Source organism: Anabrus simplex, chromosome 7 (assembly GCF_040414725.1).
Source record: "Anabrus simplex isolate iqAnaSimp1 chromosome 7, ASM4041472v1, whole genome shotgun sequence".
Classification (NCBI taxonomy): Eukaryota; Metazoa; Arthropoda; class Insecta; order Orthoptera; family Tettigoniidae; genus Anabrus; species Anabrus simplex.
The window spans coordinates 141,491,243-141,510,272 of NC_090271.1; the positions used below are offsets into that span (position 1 = coordinate 141,491,243).

Below are 19,030 nucleotides of genomic sequence, written 5' to 3' on the forward strand. Positions count from 1 at the left end.
TTATTACTGTCCAGAAAGGTTTCCCTGCTGCTTGACCTAGCCTTTCCAGGTTGTTACCAAAATCTTCCCACAATTTTTTTGGATTCAACAACTATTTGTTTCGCTCTGTTTCTTTCATCTACGTACAAATCCCTGTCTGCCTCGGCCCTTGTTTGGAGCCATTTCTGATAAGCCTTCTTTTTACGTTTACAGGCTGCTCTCACTTCATCATTCCACCAAGATGTTCGCCTTTTCCCATCTTTACACACAGTTGTTCCTAGGCATTCCCTTGCTGTTTCTACTACAGCATCCCTGTATGCCACCCATTCACTTTCTATATACTGAACCTGCTTACTGTCTACTGTTCGAAACTTCTCACTAATCATATCCATGTACTTCTGTCTAATTTCCTTGTCCTGGAGATTTTCTACCCTTATTCGTTTGCAGACGGATTTCACTTTCTCTACCCTAGGCCTAGGCCTTAGTTCACTACAGATCAGATAGTGGTCTGTATCATCAAAAAATCCGCGAAAAACTCGTACATTCGTAACAGATTTCCTGAATTCGAAGTCGGTTAAGATATAGTCTATTATGGATTTGGTACCCCTAGCCTCCCATGTGTAGCGGTGAATAGCCTTATGCTTGAAGAATGTATTCGTAACTGCTAAACCCATACTAGCACAGAAGTCCAGCAAACGCTTCCCATTCCCATTAGCTTCCATATCTTCCCCACATTTACCAATCACCCTTTCGTATCCTTCAGTTCTATTCCCAACTCTCGCATTGAAATCGCCCATTAGCACTATTCTCTCATTGCTGTTGACCCTGACCACGATGTCACTCAATGCTTCATAAAACTTGTCAACTTCATCCTCATCTGCACCCTCACGTGGTGAATACACGGACACAATTCTTGTCCTAATTCCTCCCACTGACAAATCTACCCACATCATTCGCTCATTTACGTGCCTAACAGAAACTATGTTGCGTGCAATGGTATTCCTGATAAAGAGCCCTACCCCAGACTCTGCCCTTCCCTTTCTAACAACCGTCAAGTACACTTTATAATCTCCTATCTCTTCCTCATTATCTCCCCTTACCCGAATATCACTTACTCCTAGCACATCCAGATGCATCCTATTTGCTGACTCAGCCAGTTCTACCTTCTTTCTTCCATAAGCCCCGTTAATATTGATAGCTCCCCATCGAATTCCATTTCGTTCGCCAAGTTGTTTCCAAGGAGTCCCTCGCCTGTCAAATGGGAGTGGGACTCCATTACTCCCATAGGTCCGAGGCTTGCTTAAAGTGTTCTGAGCTCGGTAAATTCATGAAGCAGGATGCTGCCCTACTTGCACATTGTCCAAGTGAGGATCTCTCCTCTAACGGGTTATGGACCACCGGTGAATTGTATAGTCCTAGCCACCTGAGCACAAGGAGGACCACGACTCAGAATATGTCTGAGATGCCCACTCCCATTCCATAGCAACTGGTATCCCGACTCTCAGGACCACTTACTAGGCCACTCAGCCGTTGCCCATGGTTCACGAACTAAGACGTGACTACAGTAACCCACAAACATGAACCATACAATATTACAATTACATTTAAAGAGGTGAGCATAACTTCAACGTTGAAATTTGCAAGGAAAATTTAACAGGGAATATGACACGATTACAAACATCTTACAAGGCAAATCAAAAAGAGTTTACAGAGAAAGAAAACAACGGAAATTTAAATTTAGCGCAGGGGCCTTTAGAGGTACAGTCCTCTCCTAATACACATCAGTGAGGGACGCATAGCTCAACAGGTGTACACTAAATTGACGCGAAATTACTGGAGGCAACCCGAATGGAAAAATTAAAATTTACATTTACACCAAAGTTTAATAAAAGGAATTGCCTCCAAAACAAAGGATATGCCTAGCTGACGAACTAAGGCATTACGGTGAAAACCAGGGTCTAAGGTAAACTCCGAACAAATGAATTTACACATTAATTTAACATTTGAGAAAAGAAAACATGCTTACCCCGAGATGGCTGGAGCCGGTGAGCGGACCACCTTACAAGGTGCGTCCGATCGTTAAGACGTACGAAAACCAAAGACGCTGAACAGAGCCTTGCTCCTGCTAAGGAGCCAAAAGGCCGAAAATTTAGAAATACTCAAACAGCCAATCAGGGAAGCTACCTATGTTTCGACCCGAAGTTTCACCAATACAATTTAGCGTTATTTTCACCAATAACATTACAGCACCATATATGGTATTGTGGGAAATATATTCTAGAGGTTTCGATTGCGAAACTCGGCGATTTCGTGATCGAAGCCTCCACGTGGCAACTACAGGGTGATACAAAAAATGGGTTACAACAAACATATTACTGGAGATCTCCAATATCAATGTCTTCCAACACTCATAATGATTATTAAATGTCAACAGTTAAATATCAACAGTCTTTCCTGTAAGTCCTGAAAATTCTTTAAATCCACAAATTTCACAAGAAAAAAAAAACACAGCAACAAAAAACACTATTTATTTGAATACTTCAAACATGTCAGTTCCTTAGTTTCTTTCAATGACGGTTTCATGACAAGTCAAGAATTAAATGATTCCACCGACTATGAACTCACCACCAGCGACAGTATAAAATACTCGATCAAATGAAAAACGCACATTTTCTCACTTTTAAGGAGCAGTACTACGGTGCCGATCTAACAGTCCAAAGTTCCAGAGCTGGAATGACCAGGCCGCAGATAGCCGTGAACGCTCTTCTGCCATTAATCCGTAAAATATGCACACGGCTCATTCCAATCAGTGCCCCAGAGTAAGGATTGAATATCTCGAATGCTATGATGAACCAGTGTGTTACATACCAGTAGTATCAGAAAATGTATGAACCAGAGGAATGGCATGCTAAAGAAGAAACTTATCTAACTCCCCAGTTACTTCCCGCCAATATTCAGGCAGGTTGTTGCACTCGGTACAACCGGACGAGTTGGCCGTGTGGTAAGTGGCGCGCAGCTATGAGCTTGCATCCGGGAGATAGTAGATTCGCACCCCACTGTCGGCAGCCCTGAAGATGGTATTCCGTGAATTCCCATTTTCACACCAGGCAAATGCTGCCGCTGTACCTTGATTAAGGCCAAGGCCACTTCCTTCGTACTCCAAGCCCTTTTCTATCCCATCGTCGCCTAAGACCTATCAGTGCCGGTGGCGTAAAGCAAATTAAAAAACTACTCGGTACGCAGCAGTAATCCTGTCTATCAGGGTTGAGTGGCAACAGAAGACACAAAGCACATCACAACAAACAATGGCCAATGTAATGTTATTGTTGATCAATTTTATGAGCTTTCTATATTGTAGGCTTTCACATTTAGTTTTCTTTCGACTCTGTGATAGTATGGCGTCTTACAAAATTATTTATAGCGTAGACTGTAGTTCTTTATTCTCCGACTTCACATACCGATTTTCATTAAGTTCTGTTTACCCATTTTTTCGTGACTATCTCTTCATGAATATCTCTGTGATCATAGCCGGTGCGGTAACAATGTTTGACATAAATGATCGGAAATTTAATACTATATAACTATGGTTATGTAGTAATTATCGATACGACCACTAATAACATAAATTGAGAATCAAATTTTAGGCCTTCCCCTAAACTGCCTTTTCACTCAGCTTGAATACTATTATATATGGCCTAGATAATAGCGACTTATTCCCTGACTTTGCGTACCGATCTTCATTAAGATAGGACCACTAATAACATAAATATTTGAGAATTAAATTTTAGGCCTTCCCCTAAACTACCATTTTTCTCAGCGTGAATACAATTATTTATAGCCTAGATTGTAGCGACATATTCCCCGAGTTTACTTACCGATTTTTATTAAGATACAACATAGAATATTTGAGAATTAAATTTTAGGCCTTTCCCTAAAGTACCATTTCACTCAGCGTGAATAAAATTATTTATGACCCATATTGTAGCGACTTATTCCCCGACTTTGCATACCGCTTTTCATTGAATTCTCTTCAGCCGTTTTCTTGTGATGCGTGTACAGACAAACAAACAGACAGACAGACAGAAATTACGGAAAATTAAAAAGTGCATATCTTGTTACTGTTGACACGACTGATGCAGAAATACCATCCTTTTTAAATCTGAGCAATGTACAGACAAAACTCTTATATATAGATAATTATATTGTTACTTTCAATGCTTAAGATACCGCGTTGGTGGTTGGTACAAATAATATTAAAACAAGATAAAAGACCACAGACCTATTATAAGAAAACTATTTCTTCCTCATAGAACTTCCGGATTAACTATATTAAGTGTCCTTCCATTTGGAGCTGAGACGTATAGTGTATTTGCCTTTCCAACTCTTGAACAACCCGTGTACAGCTGACCATGGGAAAAGCACCGTTTCCGAAGATCGAATCCTACAACTTCATGCGATTGTCCTTGTGCCTTGTTGATGCACATAGTGAATCTCAAACGAACGGGGAACTGTAAACGTCTAAATTGAATCGGTTTATCCGAAGGGATGATCTGAATCCGATGAATTAATAATTCTTCGCCCGCAGCATGTCCAGTCATAATGGTAGCTTCAATAACATTAACTATCAGTTTCTTGACTAAGAGTCGTGTTCCGTTACAGAGGGAAGGAGAATTCATATACCTGAGAAGGATATTCAGTGCCACAGTCGTCCGCCGCAATGTTCGAGGGTACTCCAGGTGACACCAAGTTGTTCGAAAGCTCGGTCGTGTAGTTGAGAGCCTCATCTGTACTACATGTCATCACTTTTCTGTTTTTCTTTGATCTTATATCTATTTCTGGGTCTGTCTGTGTAGACTAGGAAATACTCAGATTAAGCATAAGCTGCATCAACAACGCATTCACTATCGTCCCGTCTTACCACTCACGACTTGGTATATCTGCGCTTTTTCTGTTATTTCTGTGACCACTGCTGAAGTTATGATAAGAGGCGGGGGGAGAATGAAACTGTTTACGTTTTACAACGGAAAACAGTAGAAGTAAAATAAAAGCATTTAAGTTGCCAATTGCTCGTAGAAAGTTTTATTTACGATGTTAATTGTTCAAGTTTACCATATTATTTTCTTGGCACTTTCATTTGTCGTATAATAAATCAGTGTGGGGTAACATTGTAAGATATATCGTACGTATGTACGGTGTTCAAACAAATTTGTTATGAATTAGGCATTTATTAGAACGTGGACATATTTTTGTTCTATAATTTCTGAAATATTATACCGCATATTTTGTAACTAAAATTAGCACTGATTAGTGAATACACTGGTCAACACACATTTTCTTGTCGATCATATTAGAGTAATTTTGCAGCAAGTTTGTCACACAAGATTCCAAATATGGCATTGTTTTCTTTTTTTTTTTTTTTTCAAATTGGCTCCAATTACTTAAATACCACTACCTCACTGAAAACTTGGAAAAGCAAAAAAAAAAAAGAAAACATAAGAAGCATAAGCAATTTTTAAACCAAATGAAATCTACAAAATAAGAGTTTTGTTTGTACATTGCTCAGAATTTTAAAAAAAATGGTAATCGGTCGTGTCCTCAGTAACAAGGAAATGCACCTTTTAATTTTTCGTCATGTCTGTCTGTCTGTCTGTCTGTCTGTCTGTCTGTCTGTCTGTCTGTCTGTCTGTCTGTCTGTCTGTCTGTCTGTCTGTCTATCTGTGTATGTACGCACATCACGAGAAAATGGCTGAAGATAATTTAATGAAAATCGGTATGTAAAGTCGGGGAATAAGTCGCTACAATATGGGTCATAAATAATTTTATTCACGCTGAGTGAAATGGTAGTTTAGGGGAAGGCCTAAAATTCATTTCACAATAATCTTATGTTACTAGTAGTGCTATCGATCATATTTATTAGAACGTGGACTGAAGTCATATAGAATTAAATTTCCGATAATTTATGTCTTATACATTTTTACCGTGCCGGCTATGATAACAGCGATATTCAAGAATTTCTATTTTTGTTGCTAAGTCCATATCAATGCCGAGCTACGAGAAAATGGTTAAACAGAATTCAGTGAAAATCAATAAGTAGAGTCGGGGAATAAAGCACTACAGTATGGAATATAAATCACTTTATTCACGCTGGGTGAAATGGTAGTTTAGGGGAAGGCGCTAAAAATTAATTTAGGAATACCTATGTTATTATGAAATTTAATAAAATCTTATTCACATCGTGTATATGACTTCATCCAGAATTCTGTATACAATGTAGAATTCCGTAGCGAAGCACGGGTACATCGCCTAGTTTATTATAAACCTATGTAACCCAACTCCTAAAAAGCAAACCCCATGGCGCATCAGCCCCGAAGGACCATGGCTGTACCAAGCGACCGCTGCTTACACGAAGGCCAGCACTTGGTCAGCACGACGAATCCTCTCAGCCGTTATTCTTGGCTTTCTAGACCGTCAGATAGTTCCTCAGTTGTAATCACGTAGGCTGAGTGGACCTCGAATCCAGGTAAAATCCTTGACCTAGCCGGAAATCGAACCCGGGGTCTCCGCGTAAGAGGCAGTCACGCTACCCCTACACCTATGTATTACTAAACAATACTTGCGCACACAAATAATATATGGAATTCCTAATGCCACTGTACTGAGTACATGTACATGAATCAGCTACCTCCGTAGATCAGTGGTAGAGTGTCGGCCTACGGATCCCAAGATAGCGGGTTCAAACCCTGCAGAAGTAGTCTAATTTTTGAAGGGTGGAAAAAAGTCCATTCGACACTCCATGTCGTACGATGTCAGCATGTAAAAGATCTCTGGTGACACATTTGGTGCTTACTCGACAGAATTCATTAACACTCACAGCCATAGACACCCAAGAAAGATTCGGTTTAGTCTCCCACCTAGTAGGCTTAGAGTAAAACGGAACGTCGTAATTGACGAGCAGACAGCCAGATGGCATCACATTAAAATGCATGCATACGGTAGATGAGCCCATTATTATTATTATTATTATTATTATTATTATTATTATTATTATTATTATTATTATTATTATTATTATTTTGAGCCGGAGGACCGCGGTGTTTGTGCTTGTGTTTTAGCTGTGTTGTTGTTGTTTTCGATTGCTGCCACTTCTGGTGTTCTTAATGGTAAGTTTGGCTGTTGCTTCCTTCTTGGTACCTTGACCTTTTCTGTTGGCCCGCTATTCTTTCATTTTCTTGCTGAACTCTATTTTGCGTTCCTCGAACCATTTCCTGGTCTAATTGAGGTTAGCTTGTGTAAGGGATGTTAAGAAGGTGAACCGTAGTTGCTTCTCTTAATTGTGATGGCATTATTAATATTCTGCCAGATCCTTCTCTACCTGCTCGATCCACAGTGATCCAGTGGCTTTACCCTTGCTGACTACTTTGAAGATCTTATAGGACAGCCTATGGGAATCCATTCTACACAAGTGTCCGTAAAAAGCCAGCCGTTTTCTTTTGTTGGCATATGTGAGGGTTTCTTGGTGTTGGTTGAGTTCACGGTTTGGTCTGTACCATCGCCTTCCATCTGATAGGATCCTTGGTCCTACTATCCTTCTCAGGAACTTCCTTTCTTGTACTTCGAGGGCTTTTAGTAGGGTTCTCTTAGTTGAGTTAGTTGCCAGCTGTATGATTTCCTTCTATGTGGGCCATTAAGACAATCACGTTGAAGGCTTCAGCAGTTGTCTGCCAGAATATGTCTGTCCCATATGCCTCAATGCCTTTCCTCTATCACCTTTATTTGATGCAACCCGTCGCTTTGTTCTTCGCTCAAATCACCAAGATTTTGTGGAAATCTTTGCAAGTGGCTGTAGAAACAGTTTACTTTTATGATCATATTAGCACCCAGATCATGTTTTGTAGAAATTCTTAGTAATATTTTGCTTTGTGGTTACCAGAGTTGTTATCGACAACCATAACCAAGATGTGCCAGGCAAAAACTTCAATATCGGTCATGCCAGTTTGCGAAATTTGAATCGTTCATGAGTTCAGGAGTTTGGCGGCTATCAAAGATTCCTGCTCTTAATTTTTCCAGCTCAATCCACGAAAGAATCTAGTAATGTATTTGAAAGAATCGCTGTATTTGTTCAGCGCCACACAAACTGATTCATCAAACCCCCTTGATATCGAGGGAAAGAATTATATTTGGAATGTTAATAGAAAAGGGAGAAAAGAGAAGATTTTCAAATATTTGCATGGAAAAAATGGGACTCGGGCCTCCAAAGGACAGCGAATATGCCAGCAATGACATTATCCCGAGGAAAACGCTTCTTGATCCTCTCATCATCATCATCATCATCATCATCATCATCATCATCATTTCCCATTATTCAGCTGAAGCCGGGTAGGGGCAAATTTGCTTCCTCTCCACTTTTTTCGGTCTTTCCACTCCTCCTCCTCCAAGATTGTGTCCCAGTCCAGGTTTCTTTCTCTAACACTGCGTTGGATTGTGTCCTTCCATCTCAATCGTGGTCGTCCGCGGCCTCTCCTTGCATTTGCATTTCTTACACTTTTAAAAAAAATTATTTCATCACTCATTCGCTTTACGTGGCCAAACCATCTCAGTCGGATCTTTTCTATTCTATCACTCATTTTTTCACTCCAATTTCTTCGCGGATTTTCTCATTCCTTATTTTGTCTATTCTACTCTTCCGTATCATACTCCTCAAGAACTTCATTTCGGCTGCCTGTATTCGACTCTCATCCTTCTTTGTCACTGTCCAAGTTTCTGCTCCATAAGTTGTTGTAAGTGCGTAATACATCTTGTACATAGTTTCCTTTGCTTCCGTTGGCGCATCTTTGTCCCATAACACGTTTCTTACGCTATGATAGAAACATATTCCAGCTTGAATCCTCTTACTAATTTCAGCATCTAATCGAGCATTATCCATTCATTCACTCCCCAGATATTTGAACGTCTCCACTACTTCCAGGGGCTTGTCTGCAAGTCTAATCTGGCCTTTCCTTTCCTTCCCCCCCCCCCCTGTAGTCATAACAAGAGTTTTACTCTTTTCGACACTTATTTTCAATCCACATTCTTCGATCTTCCCATTCACCACATCGAACTGTTCTTGAACATTCATGTTCTCTTCTCCCCTAATCACAATATCATCTGCAAATAATAACATGTTCATTTCTCTTCCTCCATCCATATGCTGCTTTTGCTGTTTTCATGGTGTCATCCATTACTATTGTAAACAGGATTGGCGATAGAACACTTCCCTGTCTCAGCCTACTAGTGATTTTGAACCAACTTGTCCTACCAACTTGTGTTTGCACGCAACTACAACATTCCTTGTACATTGCCATGATCATTTTATTAATCCCTGTCCAATTCATTTTTTCGACCCTCTACAAGCCGTAAATTATGTCCATCCCCTCCGTTTCACTACATCATGCCCCTTTCATTGCTTCGTACCATCGTTTGCAGCACTCTCTTTCTTTCTTTTTTAAATTATTTTTATTTTACACTTAGCTTTACGTCGCACTGACACAGATAGGTCTTATGGTGACGATGGGACAGGAAAGGGCTAGGAGTGGGAAGGAAGCGACCATGACCTTAATTAAGGTACAGCCCCAGCATTTGCCTGGTGTGAAAATGGGAAACCATGGGAAAACATCTTCACGGCTGCCGACAGTGGGGTTTGAACCCACTATCTCTCGAATACTGGATACTGTCCGCACTTAAGCAACTGCAGCTATCGAGCTCGGTTGCAGCACTTTCATATCCTAATATACTAGATCACTTGGCACAACCTTTCAACCTCATCAAATGATTTTTTTGTTATTTTTTTTGTTGCTAGGGGCTTTACGTCGCACCGACACAGATAGGTCTTATGGCGACGATGGGATAGGAAAGGCCTAGGAGTTGGAAGGGAGCGGCCGTGGCCTTAATTAAGGTACAGCCCCAGCATTTGCCTGGTGTGAAAATGGGAAACCACGGAAAACCATCTTCAGGGCTGCCGTAGTGGGATTCGAACCTACTATCTCTCGGATGCAAGCTCACAGCCGCGCGCCTCTACGCGCACGGCCAACTCGCCCGGTCTCATCAAATGACAGGTAATGCATTATTCAACAACTTGACGCATATTGTTATAACGGGCATCTTGCTACGAAGCGGTTTCTGACAAGAGACTGTAGTGCTCTGTAAGGTACATCCGCAGGAGCGCTTTCCTCAGAAACAATTCATCCTATGGATACAATGTTTGTTGTGGGTATCCACTGAGTTTGTATCTACATGGGTCGGTAAATTATATTTTGATAATATTTAAGTCTGATAAAATATTAAATGCAAATGACATTCAATACCACGCGCTTATTTTTCTTTCGAGCGGCTATACAGTGTCAGAGGGAGGCATAGGACCATCGTGTTCTTGGTTGAATGGGGCAGGTAATTCATTTAATGTATTTCTTCTCAAGTACTTCTCTCACCATCATTCATTCAAAGTGGTTGGACCACTTACTCCGGCGATGTGCACCCCAATCGCTGGGGAAATATCAATATGCATTACAATCAATCAATCAATCAATCAATCAATCAATCAATCAGTATGTACTTAGGGCTGACGCCCAGGTGGCAGATTTCCTATCAGTTGTTTATGTAGCTTTTTCTTAAATATTTTCAACTAACTTGGAAATTTATCAAACATTTTCCTTGATAATTTATTCGAAATCCCTTACGCCTCGTCCTAAAATGAATATTTACCCCAATCTGTCGTCTTGAATTCTAACTTTATCTTCATACTAGCAAGATACCCGTGCTTCGCTACGGTATTATACTGAAATTTATAATTGAATGCTTATTGTTTTAGATATATAATCCGCCGAAATTCGCGATCTGACTCGTTTTCTGCGAGAATCCACCAAAATTCCCGATCTGACTCGTTTTCTATTTTTTTACGGCACGTTTCCTCCCATTTTTCAATCTTCCTTTCCAGCAATCGAGTTCGTACTTCCCAGGCTAGGCTCAGGTATTCTTCCCGGTCAGTTGTGTACGTAAATCTTTGCCATCTTTTCCTATAATCATTTTTAATATGGATAAAATCCTTCAGGAGATCCGGCGTGGTGTTATATTGGGTGCCTTGGCGGCACTGAACCGGCGGTCGGACTGCATTCTTAGTCATTACCCGTCCAGTAGCCGTTTCCAGCGCGGTCTGCACATTTGATGACGGTCCGGAACATTATTATTATTATTATTATTATTATTATTATTATTATTATTATTATTATTATTATGTGTTGCTGGAATGGCTGATGACAGGGAAAACCGGAGTATCCGGAGAAAAACCTGTCCCGCCTCCGTTTTGTCCAGCACGAATGTCACATGGAGTGACCGGGATTTGAACCACGGAACCCAGTTGTGAGAGGCCGGCGCGCTGCTGCCTGAGCAACGGAGGATCCTTATAAGTACATTAATAACAGTAAAATCAATTGGTCTCACCTCCTTCTACACCCTACCGCCGTTAAGTTTATTTACCACCCCCCCCCCCACCAAAAAAATTAAAAGAAGGCTTGTTTCTATATGCTTAAGGGAGATTCCAAACAACAATGTTCACGTCTATTACCTTCAGTTTTGAGATATAAGTATCCCCATAAAAATAATTTACTTTCTTCATTTCATTTCGCACTACTGCCCTCCCTCCCCCCCCCCCCCTAAGTGAATTTTCCCGCAAATAATACTTGTTTCTTTAATAGTAAAGGATCCTCTAAATACCAATTATCACGACTCTAACTTCTTCAGTTTTTGATTTATGTGTCCTCATGAAAGGAATTCAACTCCTTTACACTCCCGCCCTCCAAGATGGTTTCCTCCCAAAACGCGTTTTTCTTTGTTTTTAAAGGAGATCCAAATACGAATTTTCACGTCTGTAACAACTTTAGTTTTTATTAGATGTATGTATTCTCATACAATTAAGTCAATTAATTTTTCAATTCTTTCACCCCCCCCCCCCCCCAACCCTTCATTGGATTTTCTGAGAATACGTGTTTCTTTACTTTTAAAGCAGATTGCAAATACCAAATTTCACGTCTGTAACATCTTCATTTTTGAGATATCAGTAGCCTAATTAAAATAATTCAACACCATTTTCAGTCACTTTAACCCCCTCTCCACCCAAGTGGTATTTCCGAAAACTAAAAATACACGTTTCTTTATGTTTAATAGAGATAAAAAAATACCATTTTTCACTTCTGTAACATGTTAAGTTTTTTTTTTATATACTGTAAAAATTCTCATTTTAAAATTTCACCCCTTTTGAGTTCCCCTTAAGTGGAGTTTCCAAAAACAAATCACCCCTGTTTCTTTACATTTACAGGAGATTCCAAACACCCACTTTTTACGTCTGTAACATTTTACGTTTCCAAGATAATCTGTAGATATAGTCTTTCAAAAAATTCACCCCAATTTGTCACTCCTGTTTAACCGCCATTAGTTGGATTTTCCAAAAACTAAAAAACGCGTTTCTTTATTTTTAAAGGAGATCCCATATACAAATTTTCAGTTCTGTAATATCCTTCGTTTCTGAGATATATGTATCCTCATTAAAGGCATTCAACCCATTTTTCACACTTTTACACCCCTCCTATTAGGATTTACAGGAAACAAAAAATACGTATTCCTTTATTTTTAGAGGAGATTCCAACTACCAATTTTTACATCTGTAAATTTTAAAGTTTTAAGTTGTAGACACACTCATTTTAAAAATTCACCCCCCTTTTCACCCCCCCCCCATTATTTGGATTTTCACAAAACGAAAAAATACATGTTTCTTTACTTTTAAAGTAGATCCAAAATACAAATGTTCAGGTCTGTAATATCTGCAGGTTCTGAAATATAAGTAGCCTCAATAAAGGCATTCAACCCATTATTCACCCTTTTCCACCCTTCCTATTGGGATTTTCCGAAAACAAAATAATATGTGTTTCTTTATTATTAAAGGAGATTCAAAATACCAATTTTTACATCTATAAACTTTAAAAGTTTTGAGATATAGATACACTCATTTTAAAATATCACCCCCTTTTTACCCCCCCCCATTAATTGGATTTTCCACAAACAGAAAAATACGTGTTTCTTTATTTTTAAAGAAGATCCCAAACACCAATTTTCAGGTCTGTAATATCTTCAGGTTCTGAAATATAAGTACTGTAGATTCATGAAATGCATTCGACCCATTTTTCAACCTTTTCCACCCTTCCTATTAGGATTTTACGAAAACAAAATATACATGTTTCTTTATTTTTAAAGGAGATTCTAAATACCAATTTTCACATCTATAACCTTTAAAAGTTTTGAGATATAGATACACTCATTTAAAAAATATTACCCCCCTTTTCACCCCCCTTAATTGGATTTTCCACAAACAAAAAAATTCGTGTTTCTTTATTTTTAAAGGAGATCCCAAACACCAATTTTCAGGTCTGTAATATCTTCAGTTTCTGAGATATAAGTAGCCTCATTAAAGGCATTCAACCCCTTTTTCACCCTTTTCACTTCTCCTATTGCGATTTTCCGAAAACAAACAAATACGTGTTTCTTTATTTTTAATGAAGATTCTAAATACCAATTTTTACATCTGCAAACTTTAAAAGTTTGGAGATATAGATTCACTCATTTTAAAAATTCACCCCCTTTTCACCATCGCATTAATTGGATTTTCCAAAAACAAAAAAATACGTGTTTCTTTATTTTTAAAGGAGATCAAAAGTACCAATTTTCAGGTCTGTAATATCTTCGGTTTCTGAGATATAAGTACCGGTATCGTGATTAAAGGCATTCAACCCATTTTTCCCCATTTTCACCCTTTTTCACCCCTCCTATTGGAACTTTCTGAAAACAAAAAAATACGTGTTTCCTTATTTTTAAAGAAGATTCTAAACACCAATTTTTACATCTGTAAACTTTTTAAGTTTTGAGATATAGATACACTAATTTTAAAATTTCACCCCCCTTTTCACCCCCTTAGCGACGGAATATCCAAAAATCCTCTCTTAGCGAGCACCTACATCTTAATATGAATATATCCCCAATATTTCATTTCTTTATGTCCAGTAGTTTTGGCTCGGCGATGATGAATCAGTCAGTCAGTCAGGACAAGTTATTTTATATATATAGACTAGCAAGGTACCCGTGCTTCGCTACGGTACTAAACTGAAATTTATAATTGAATGCTTATTGTTTTAGATGTATAATCCGCCGAAATTCGCGATCTGACTCGTTTTCAGCGAGAATCCACCAAAATTCCCGATCTGACTCGTTTTCTATTAGATTACGGCACGTTTCCTCCCATTTTTCAATCTTCCTTTCCAGCAATCGATTTCGTACTTCCCGGGATAGGCTCAGGTATTCTTCCCGGTCAGTTGTGTCCGTAAATCTTTGCCATACCGTATTTTCCTATAATCATTTTTAATCTGGAAAAAATCCTTCAGGAGATCCGGCGTGGAGCCATATTGGGTGCCTTGGCGGCACTGAACCCGCGGCCGGACCGCATTCTTAGTCATTACCCGTCCAGGAGCCGTTTCCAGCGCGGTCCGCACATTTGACGACGGTCCGGAACATTATTATTATTATTATTATTATTATTATTACTATTATGTGTTGCTGGGATGAATGATGACAGGGAAAACCGGAGTATCCGGAGAAAAACCTGTCCCGCCTCCATTTTGTCCAGCACGAATGTCACATGGAGTGACCGTGATTTGAACCACGGAACCCAGCTGTGAGAGGCCGGCGCGTTGCCGCCTGAGCAACGGAGGATCCTTATAAGTACATTAAGAACAGTAAAATCAATTAGTCTCACCTCCTTTTACACCACACCGCCGTTAAATTTTTACTGCCAACCACCCCCCCCCCTAAAAAAATTAAAGGAAGGCGTGTTTCTTTATGTTTAAGGGAGATTAAAAACACCAATGTTCACGTCTATTACCTTCAGTTTTGATATATAAGTATCCCCATAAATATAATTTACTTTTGTCACTTCATTTCAAACTAATTTCCCCCCCCCACCAAGTGAATTTTCCCGCAAAAAATACTTGTTTCTTTAATAGTAAAGGATCTTCTAAATACCAATTATCACGACTCCTTTTCTTCACTTTTTGATTTATGTGTCCCCATGAAAGGAATTCAACTCCTTTACACTCCCGCCCCAAGATGGTTTCCCCCCCAAAACGCGCTTTTCTTTGTTTTTAAAGGAGATCCAAATACGAATTTTCACGTCTGTAACAACTTTGGTTTTTATTAGATGTATATATTCTCATACAATTAAAGTCAATTAATTTTTCAATTCTTTCACCCACCTCCCCCCCCCCCCCCTTTCATTGGATTCTCCGAGAATACGTGTTTCTTTACTTTTAAAGCAGATTGCAAATATCAAATTTCACGTCTGTAACATCTTCGTTTTTAAGATATCAGTAGCCTAATTAAAAGAATTCAACACCATTTTCAGTCACTTTCACCCCCCCTCCACCCAAGTGGTATTTCCGAAAACTAAAAATACACCTTTCTTTATGTTTAATAGAGATAAAAATACCATTTTTCACTTCTGTAACATGTTAAGTTTTTTTTAGATATACTGTAAAACTTCTCATTTTAAAATTTCAACCATTTTGGGTTCCCCTTAAGTGGAGTTTCCAAAAACAAATCACCTACGTTTCTTTACATTTACAGGAGATTCCAAACACCCACTTTTTACGTCTGTAACATTTTACGTTTCCAAGATTCTTTCAAAAAATTCACCCCAATTTGTCACTTCTGTTTAACCGCCATTAATTGGATTTTCCAAGAACTAAAAAAAAAAATACGTGTTTCTTTATTTTTAAAGGAGATCCCATATACAAAATTTCAGTTCTGTAATATGTTCCATTTCTGAGATATATGTATCCTCATTAAAGGCATTCAACCCACGTGTTCCTTTATTTTTAGAGGAGATTCTAACTACCAATTTTTACATCTGTAATTTTAAAGTTTTAAGATGTACACACATTCATTTTAAAAAATTCACCCCCCCTTTTCACCCCCCAATATTTGGATTTTCCAAAAACGAAAAAATACGTGTTTCTTTACTTTTAAAGCAGATCCCAAATACCAATTTTCAGGTCTGTAATATCTTCAGGTTCTGAAATATAAGTAGCCTCATTAAAGGCATTCAACCCATTATTCACCCTTTTACACCCTTCCTATTGGGATTTTCCGAAAACAAAGGAATACGTGTTTCTTTATTTTTAAAGGAGATTCTAAATACCAATTTTACATCTATAAACTTTAACAGTTTTGAGATATAGATACACTCATTTTAAAAAATTACCCCCTTTTCACCCCCCCATTAATTGGATTTTCCAAAAACAAAAAAAAAAGTGTTTCTTTATTTTTAAAGGAGATCCCAAACACCAATTTTCACGTCTGTAATATCTTCAGGTTCTGAAATAAAAGTAGACTTATTAAAGGCATTCGACACCTTTTTCAACCTTTTCCACCCTTCCTATTGGGATTTTCCGAAAACAAAATATACGTGTTTCTTTATTTTTAAAGGAGATTCTAAATACCAATTTTCACATCTTTAAGCTTTAAAAGTTTTGAGATATAGATACACTCATTTTAAAACATTACCCCCTTTTCACCCCCCCTTAATTGGATTTTTCAGAAACAAAAAATACGTGTTTCTTTATTTTTAAAGGAGATCCCAAACACCAATTTTCAGGTCTGTAATATCTTCAGTTTCTGAAATATAAGTATCGTCATTAAAGGCATTCAACACCTTTTTCACCCCTTTTCACCCCTCCTATTGCGATTTTCCGAAAACAAAAAAATACGTGTTTCTTTATGTTTAATGAAGATTCTAAATACCAATTTTTACATCTGCAAACTATAAAAGTTTGGAGATATAGATTCACTCATTTTAAAAATTCACCCCCTTTTCACCCTCCCACTAATTGGATTTTCCAAAAACAAAAAAATACGTGTTTCTTTATTTTTAAAAGAGATCAAAAGTACCAATTTTCAGGTCTGTAATATCTTCAGTTTCTGAGATATAAGTACTGGTATCCTGATTAAGGGCATTCAACCCATTTTCCCCATTTTCACCCCTTTTCACCCCTCCTATTTGGATTTTCTGAAAACCAAAAAATACGTGTTTCCTTATTTTTAAAGAAGATTCTAAATACCAATTTTTACATCTGTAAACTTTCAAAGTTTCGAGATATAGACACACTAATTTTAATATTTCACCCCCCTTTTCACCCCCTTAACGACGGAATTTCCAAAAATCCTCTCTTAGCGTGCACCTACATGTTAATATGAATGTATCCCCAAAATTTCATTTCTTTATGTCCAGTAGTTTTGGCTCGGCGATGATGAATCAGTCAGTCAGTCAGTCAGTCAGTCAGGACAAGTTATTTTATATATATAGATTATGATCTTTCCTACATTTAAAAGCTCCGTCCAAGCTTATTCGTCAACTTAAGTCATTCCACGCCAACTCACCACTGACAGCTCGAAACGTACCACATAGCCGAGCATCTGGTCTCCTTAATCCCAAGCCCGAAGTTTGCAACGTTTTCGTAACACTACTCCTTTGTAGGAAAACACCCAGAACAAATCGTGCTGCTTTCCTTTGAATATTTTCCAGTTCTCGTATCAAACAGTCTTGATGAGATTCCCATACACTGGAACCATACTCTAACTGCGGTCTTATCATAGTCGTATATGCCCTCTCCTTTACAGCCTCACTACAGCCCCTGAATACTCACACAACCTCTAGAACACTCTAGAAATTAATTGTTTATATTTACCTACGTAGTCCTTGGCGTGACAGACTTTGAAGGACGTTGACCTCTTTTCTCTATCTCTAACTTCAGTTCGCCAACTCCCATCTCCTCACGTCTGCTCTCTCATAATCCAGACACCGGATTCCAGGCCAGCCATTCATTCGAGTCGTCCTGGCTTACCCTTTAAAGCCTTCCTGACCAGCCTATCCTCTGGGATTCTTTCCACAGGCCATCACAGCATGTTCATTTAAATTCTGAAACGATATCTGGTCTGTTGTAGCCTATAGTTCTCTAAACTATATATTGCTTCTCGCTCTCCAAAATCCACTATCATTTACTGGACCGTTTTCATCCTCCAATATGTTTTTCCACTTCCGTAACAGTCAGTGGGGTACGTCATTGTCTAGGTCTTTGAACCATATATCACTACAGGTTTCACCAAAGTACGGTACACTATAGACTTTAGGTTTCAAGGCCGATTCGACTCTCATTTGTCGATTTTCATACTGTCAAATAGCACTTGGAATACTTTTCTATTCAAGCCAGCCCATTTTTGAGTGAAAGAAATTTTAAAATTTCTGGAAGAGTGGGAAGTTGTAGAAGTTGAGAAAGAATGGAAAATATTTTCATGAATAAGCATTTTCTCAAACATATGTCATTTATTTCTCTCTTTTTTTTTAGAAAACACTTCATACTTTTCGTATAACGCAGTAGCATATTGAGATCTGTGTTGTTCACCATTGTGTGATGTTAATTGTTGCAGATGACCTCACAGTGCTGGGCAGCAGCCAACTAGAGTGAGACGGGAAAATCGAGAGTACGACAGTCTACGAAGCGCTTACAGCTAGTCATTACGGTACCTCAAGGGTCCTGCAGCTGCAAACTCATCGTCGACAAACCGTAGTTTAGAAATGTAGTGAAGAACCAGTCACAGACTACCTCCTATGAAAGTCATCATTCCTAAAATATGGTTTCTAGTTGATTTCAATTCTTCCCTTAAACTTTAAAACCGTACAATTTGCTTTCCAAAGATTAGTAATTTTCTCAACGAGATTCCGTGATGGCTTCTTAGAAGACCCATCTTCGAATATTTGTGAACCTCTTAGATCTAGTTTTTTCACCTTTTGGAGGACAAATTCTGGAAATTAATAATAATTATGTAATTATGATGACCTAGAGTCTAGACCTTAACATTCCAAACTGAATGTCGCAAATTTGTAGACCTATCACTTCGGATGGAATATTCAATAAGAATGTTA

General features: G+C 38.5%; 1 protein-coding gene across 1 annotated transcript in view; it reads left to right on the forward strand.

Moving 5' to 3' along the window:
• LOC136876978 (homeobox protein OTX2-like) overlaps window positions 1-18,638 on the forward strand; it is a 257,983-nt gene extending 239,345 nt beyond the window's left edge. Inside the window, exon 7 of the mRNA XM_067150752.2 lies at window positions 18,535-18,638. The gene's annotated coding sequence lies outside the window, so the exon portion shown is untranslated. The remainder of the gene's footprint in view (window positions 1-18,534) is intronic.
• The last annotated feature ends 392 nt before the right edge of the window (window positions 18,639-19,030 follow it).